We start from the raw sequence: 7,708 nt of genomic DNA, 5'->3' as shown, positions 1-7,708 counted from the left end.
GTTAGCCCTGCGACAGCCTGGCGACCTGTCCAGGGTGTACCCCGCCTCTCGCCCTGTGACAGCTGGGATAGGCTCCAGCGCCCCCCGCGACCCTGAAGAGGATAAGCGGAAGCGAATGGATGGATGGATGGAAACAATGAAAAATGACAAGAACATCGATGCTTTTGTGTTTTTCATTGTGGAGCTTCAGAATACTGGATATTTTCTTTGTAGCTTAAACCAGATGGGTTGCCTCTTTATTTTTAGCAATAAGAAAGTTGTTTTCAAGCTCAGCAAAACAAATTACATGTTTGAGAACATGAAAAATGATCTTTTCAAAAGTCTACCTTTAAAAGCAACAAAACTTCACTAAATAGCACCTCTTGCCACTGGAATGCAGATGGTGGCTTAAAATGAGCATCTGTGCACTAAAGTTAATATATTTAACTAAAATTGAACAAAGACAAGTCGTGAAGATAAACTTCAGTGAGCTAAAAAAAAGGCATTTAAAAAGAAAACTGAACTTGTAAAGCTAGCTAAAATAATAACAGTACAGGAAATATCCTTAGTTTTAAGTATTTGTTAACGTGTATAATCTTTACTTTTGTAAGTTGTGTAACACATGCTTATGACACTGTGGGTGTCTCCAAGCCTGGTAAACACAGCATATTGTTCACAGACAGCTGGCATTAGTCTAATTTTTTTCCACATTGAACAATTTTCACATCCCTCCCTCTATACATCCATTTTCCAGTTCTACTTATCAGTTCAGTGTTATATGTCTTATCTGTCATAGTACACTGTGCTGGAGGACCAGCACATAGGGACAGACAACCATTCATGCTCACATTTACACATGGGGCCAAATTAGAATCACCAGTTAACCTGACATGCAGGCCTCCACTCAAAAAGGGCCCGGCCTGATTCAAACCAAGTACCCTGAGGCTACAGTGCTAACCACTGAACCACAGTTTATTAAAACAAATGTGTTTCTGTCAAGAACAATATTTATTTCTATTCAGAATTGATGATGGGATGTCGATTGTGGATTTTAGTTCACGTACTGTGGTAAGTTTGGAAACCCCTGATAATTTTCATGATTTTTCTTCATAAAGCATTGGTTGTTTGGATCAGTAATTCCATGTAAATATATCATATAGCAGATGAACACAATGATATTTGAGAAGTGAAATGAAGTTTATAGGATTTACAGAAAGTGTGCAATAGTTACTTAAACTATAAGCAAAACTTAAAATATTAGGAAGATGCATAAATTTGGGCACCCTTGTCATTTATTGATTTGTTTACCTTTAGCACTAATTATTGGTAAACAAAATTTGTTTGGTAAGCTCATTGACCCTTGACCTACATACACAGGTGAATCCAATCATTAGAAACGGTGTTTAAAGTGGCCAATTGCAAGTTTTTCTCCTCTTTGCATCTTTGAAGAGTGGCAGCATGGGAACCTCAAAAAAACAGCTCTCAAATGACCTGAAAACAAAGATTGTTCAACATCATGGTTTAGGGGAGGATACAAAAAGCTGTCTCAGAGATTTCAGCTGTCAGTTTCCACTGTGAGGAACATATTGAGGAAATGGAAGACCACAGCACAGTTCTAGTTAAGGCCCAAAGTGGCAGCTCAAGAAAAATCTTAGATATCAGAGGCGAAGGATGGTGAGAACAGCTACAAAGACCTAGAACATCATCTTGTTGCAGATGGTGTCACTGTGCATCGTTCAACTATTCAGCGCACTTTGCACCCCTTGCATAACAAGGGGAGTTATGCATGGCGGAAACTGAACACAGCATCCCAAGAGAAACACAGTAAAATGTGGTGGTGGTTCCATCATGCTGGGGGCTGTGTGGCCAGTGCAGGGACTGGGAACCTTGTTAAAATGAGGGTCGCATGGATTCCAGTCAGTATCAGCAGATTCTTGACAACAATGTTCAAGAATCAGTGACATAGTTGATTTTGCACTGAGGCTGGATATTTCAACAAGACAACGACCCGAAACACTGCTCAAAATCCACTAAGGCATTCATGCAGAGGAACAAGTACAACGTCCTGGAATGGCCATCTCAGTCCAGACCTGAATATTATTGAAAATATATCGAACCTGACAGAACTGGAGATGTTTTGTAAAGACGAAAGGTCCAAAATACCTTCAACCACAATCCACACTCTCACTGGAAGCTATAGGAAGCGTTTAGAGGCTGTTATTTCTGCAAAAGGAGGATCTACTAAATATTGATGTAATTTTTCTGTTGGGGTGACCAAATTTATGCACCTGCCTGATTTTGTTTAAATAATTATTGCACACTTTCTGTAAATCCAATAAACTTCATTTCATTTCTCAAATATCATTGTGTTCATCTGCTATATGATATATTTACATGGAATTGCTGATCCAAACAACCAATGCTTTATGAAGAAAAATCATGAAAATGAATTAATTAAAAGTTAATTAATTAGCTTTTGCATACCACTGTATATTGAGTTACTACGCATGAATCCTTACCAGGTATGACTAAATCCTGGCGGCAGTCATACAGCATCCCAAGGCTGAAGGGCCGGCCGAGCGTCGCGACCTCCATCGTTCTGCTAGCTTCAGCATCCATCTCTGTATCTGAGCAGATAATACAAAGTACTGCTTCAGCTTCTTTACTCAAGTACAGGCTCTGAAATGTACTCAAAGTAAGAAAGTAAAAGTAGCTCCTTAAAGAACATTTCTACCACCTATTTTTATACAAAGCCAGCTGAACCATGTGCTATATTATTGTCATAATAAAATAATATTAGTAGATAGCAATACAAACTTTATTTCAGTCTACATTTTATTTCTAAAAAATGCACTCAGCTTGAGTCGGTTAAGTAGAACATGAGCAGAGAAAAAGAAGGAAAATAAATCACATCTCTATTTTCTGTTGCCTCCATTGTAGAGGGTCACTTTGCCTCTAAACAGGAATTTGAGTAGCCTAAAGTCAGCAGTAGTGGCTCAGCGTGGGGAAAAGAATCATAACTCACAATAATTTCTATTGAGAGCTCCAGTAGATTTCCATAGTGTGCAGGCTGTGATCAGCTGACCTGCTGCTGTTTGTGGATGTACACAGCTGAATTCAACCAGATGTCAGCAGATGTTTCACGAGTTCTTTTGGCTGATTTCCGTCCTCTACACTGACAGTACGCTGTTTATGCTGTTTATGCTGTTTATATTAAACACTCTAAAGTTGAAGGTGGAATTCAGCCAATGGATCTCAGCATCATCAGCTAAAAATCATATGAATCTCTGCTACAGTTGATGTAACCGAACTCTGACCATGAAACCACAGCCGCTGTGCACCAGTCACACATTGTAGCAACCTAACCTGTTTATCCTGCACTAACCTGCAGAGGATTTTCATGTAACCTTTAAATAACACAGTTAGTCTGCCCCAGTTTGTTATATGAAATATATATATGTAATATGAAACAACATAATGTAACTTGTACAGACCCAACATCTGATTTAAACACATAAGGACTTGTAAGCTTTACATGTCCAGTTTATCAAACACCACTGAGCAGTCTTATCTTTAAATCTAAGCTCTCTTCTTCCTCGCCTGTCATGTCTTTCTTATTTTTCTCCATCTCTGACTGAAGTGAGCTCTTTCTTTTCTCTCCCTGTGAAATACAGCAGCTTGACCTTGAGCTGCCAACACACTGTGACACAAACGGCACACAAACAGTTTGTGTGTTTGCTGTTGTTTGTTGAATTGATAGAAACGCTGCACTTCAAGTTACCTGCCACAGCGACAAGACGTCACTGCCTTTCGTCTTCAGTAGGGGTAGCTGTGCAGAAGTAACTTAAGCTTGCAGTTGTTCTTGTGTTGTGCCAAAAAGATAAAATTAAACAAAAACACCAGCCCACTTTAGCACCCCCCACTAACAACCCAATATGGCACACGATTTGGGGTCTTTCATTTCTTTTTATGCAACATCTGGTGATTAATACACATTCACAGGAACACATTCATGTGTTACTGTTTAGGCTTAAATCGTCTGATCTTTGAAGGCTTGGAGTAAATCCGTCAAACCAAAATTAATGGGCCTGTTTTGAAAAAGTTAGGAGTAAATAGGGAGTAAAAGTAAAAATAACAAAAATTCTACTTAAGTATAGTAAGAAAGTAACAAAAAAAAGGTTAATATATGCTATTTTTGAGACAGTATGCAAAATACCAGGGCCATCCAAATGAAACGTTTGAGCGTTTCAGAGGTGAAGCATTGAGTCTGCATGTGGTCTTTTAGGGATTTTATTTTTTTTAACAATGACCAGATTCTCTACGCTGTGTTCGACTTCCTATTCTCATCATTTGATATTGATAAGTATTGTGATTCTGATTGATTTGGTTACTGTAAATAAAAGAGACCCAGTGCTGGGCTAGAATAATGTTGCCTCTGCTGTAAAATATGTTTATAGTTATTTATATAACTTACATAAGGTTTATTTTCTGATAAACCTCAGTCCGTAAACTCAAACACATCATATTGTAAAGGTTACATTAAACATCGGTAACTCTTAGTTATGTTCATGTATTTTCTGACATATTTGATCAAAGAAGAGAAGCAAAGAGATCAAAGAGAAGCAATTTGCATAGGAATTGCAGTTCTTGTCAGTCAGGTCAGAAATATTAAAAATCTTTTTCATAATTACTAATATAGGGTAAACTTTTTACTTTGTCCATTGTGCCAGAAAAAGCTAGTGAGTGAAAATATATTTTATGCTTCCTTAAGTCTAAACTACAAAAAAATCCATAATATCCAAAAGTAGTTTATTTTTTCTACAGCTGACACCAGAATATCAGTCATCAGTCACGCCCTGGAGGACGGGGCTGTGGCCCCCCCACACCCTCTAGCAGATTATTACATGAAGGAACCTTTTAAAAAAACAAAAAACAAAAAACAAGCGCGTCCATGCTCACAGGTGTACACACGGGTGATCACACCCACAAACTACACCCTTTTTGGCTCCTACCTCAAAGCACACTGTGTTCTGTTGATCTTATGTGCTGCACAATAATGTTTAACATTTAGTATTTACTGTCATATTCACATATATCATTGTGATGTTGTTTATTCTATTACTCTTGTTCTCTTCTGCTTGCTTTCTTTTTTCTTTCTCAACAGGTGACCCAGGTGATTGATATATGCATTTTTTTTTCTCTGCCCGTTCTGTTGGTTTTTGTCTTTTGCCCTTCTCCCCCGTCCCTCTTCTCAGCTGTTTCTCTTTCCCTCTTTCTTTCTCCCCTTCTTTCCCCCAGTCAAGTCTGTCCCGTATTCAGTAAGTGAAAATAAAATAAACAATAAAAGGTGAATCAAATGGACCATTACGGCAAGGCTGGGATGGTCAGTTTGGTAAAGTAAAATCCGTTGGGTATCTTTCTTTGCCTTTAGACAACAATTCTGATGCAAAAGAGCCAAACGGGACAGGCAAAAAAACAAAAACAAAAAACAGAATATCAGTCATCAAATATAATAAACAGTAATTTGCGTTTTAGTTAGATTTGTACATTTTTATAAGCATTACTCTTAACCAGTAATGTTCAACCATTTGTCTGAATGTCAGACTGTTCCCCGCTGATCCTCCTACACATTTCTCTTGACTGGCTGATTTCTTTAAACGACACCATTTCATGACATACGTCAGTCTTTAGTCTTTAGAGTGAAGATCACAATGACTCACGCTGATCCAGGCACAAGGAGCTATTAGTGGTGAACACAAAAATAAACCAATATCTTAAGATTTGAAATGCTCACCTACTTCAAAGTTCCAATGATCAGAGATGATACTAATGTGCATGTGCAGGACCAAAATGAGAGTTCAGGTTTGTTGCATATGTGAGTTAGATGTCCCTCTGTTCCAACTGTGCTCAGTTCATCCTACGTATAATTATTTGTGACAGAGTAAAAGTGGCAGAACTCACAGCACAGCGAGTGTACGTGATGAACACACTACAGTCATGGTGTGGTTCAGTCTAAGTCTAATGAATAAATAATTAGCTTGGCATAAAGAAGATGGAGAATCTTTTGAATACTGCACCGTACATAACGTCTGTATAACAAACAAAAACAGATTTAAAAGCAAGTTGTGCTTTAAAATGTAAAATGTAAAATAAATGAATAACTTAAGATACACTTTAGCTTTAAAAAATTATTTTGATATAAAGCTCTCGTGCACATTTCTTTTTTAGATTTAGTCCTTACCTTCATCAAAACCAATGGAAACGTTCAGCAAACACTAAAACGATGCATATTTAAGTAAGAACCAAAACACCAGGTTACACACAGCATTCACCTTTGCCCTGTGACCTTTGTGAAATGACTTAAATGATGACAGAATTTAGCAAAGATCCACAGCAGTGTGTACAGGAGAACATTAAAAAGATGGAGAGAGCATCAGCGTACTTACAGCAGGAATGTTTGAGTGTCCTAGGGAAGGCTGCAGTTTCACACACTATATCCTCTTTCATAGGGACCGCCCCCAGATCTTTAATCAGGTGGCAGGACAGAAAAATCACATGACATGCTGACTGTACAAAGAGAAAAGCAATAATATATTTAAACTTTATGAGCATTATCTGCAAACTGAAGATGCTCAGACAAAACTAAAATGTGAACTTTCTGGAAAACAACATGGTTTGGGGAGTGGATTCTCTAACTAACAAACAAAGGTTTACATTATTGAACATTCATGCTGATCAGTTATTTGTCCACAGGTTCAATGTGCCATATGACAACTGCGAAAACAAGATTTATTTTTACGATTGTTATAAACATGACGGCGGAAAATGAAGCAGTTTCTTTCATTTTCTGTCAAAGCCGACGGTCTTCTAACGAGGGTTTTGTGGTTTTTACTCTTAAGTTCTGTTGTTGGTAAATATCTTCGTTGTGTTTCTTAGTTTGCTTGTGGTTTATTTTTTCACTTTTCCATCTTTCTGCTTCGTTTGTTCTTGAAAATGTAAACTTTTTGTAATTACAGTTTGTTTCCTGAGTTTGTTTTCCTGTCCTCTTGTTCTCTGTGTCGAGTCCACTTTTCTGTTCCTGTATTTTGTGACTTCCTGCTTCATCTTATTAGCATTTTGTCTCTTTGCTTTCTATTCAGACTGACATCCCTTGCCTTACTTCTCAGTTAGGTTCAGCTGCCCTCCCGGATGCGTCCTCTCCAGTTTTTTCTGCGCTCACAGTTTTGTGCTCCCTTGTTGTGTTTTCTCCTAGAAAAACACAAAAAGGTCGTCCAGTCTTCCTCCCCTAACCCCAACCAGTTGCCTGAGCCTGGTTCTGCTGGAGGTTTCTTCCTGTTAAAAGGGATTTTTTCCTTCCCACTGTCACCAAAGCGCTTGCTCAAAGGGGTCATATGATTGTTTTTTTTCTCTTTTTGTTGTTTTGTTGTGCGATCTTTATCTTACAATATAAAGTACTCTGAGAAAACTGTTGTAGTGATTTGGTGCTGTAAAAATAAAACTGAATTATATTTTACAATTATTTTTATATTTTTAAAGTTGTTTTGAGTTCATTTGGCCTGCAAAACAGCCATTTATGACACTTTCAGGTTTAAGTGCAATACTGGTGGAGTGTACCTGAAACAGTGGGAAAGTCAGTCTAACATTTAGTCATTATTTGTGCAGTCTATTATACCTCGTATGCAAACTTCTCCCTGTGATTTGTTTAAATAGGCTTAGAAAGCCACAGCTT

General features: G+C 37.9%; 1 long non-coding RNA gene across 1 annotated transcript; it reads right to left on the bottom strand.

Moving 5' to 3' along the window:
• Positions 1–31: 31 nt before the first annotated feature.
• LOC121812754 lies at positions 32–6,517 on the bottom strand. Its single transcript, XR_006053297.1, has 3 exons — positions 6,426–6,517; positions 2,499–2,606; positions 32–92 (listed from the first exon to the last, which is right to left on the bottom strand). It is a non-coding gene; the product is annotated as an uncharacterized LOC121812754 (long non-coding RNA).
• Positions 6,518–7,708: the final 1,191 nt, after the last annotated feature.

Source organism: Haplochromis burtoni, unplaced genomic scaffold, assembly GCF_018398535.1.
Source record: "Haplochromis burtoni strain Fernald_Lab_line unplaced genomic scaffold, NCSU_Asbu1 Contig_787, whole genome shotgun sequence".
Taxonomy (NCBI): domain Eukaryota; kingdom Metazoa; phylum Chordata; class Actinopteri; order Cichliformes; family Cichlidae; genus Haplochromis; species Haplochromis burtoni.
The sequence above is the reverse complement of the archived record's forward strand: the minus strand, read 5'-3'. Positions and strand labels throughout refer to the sequence as shown.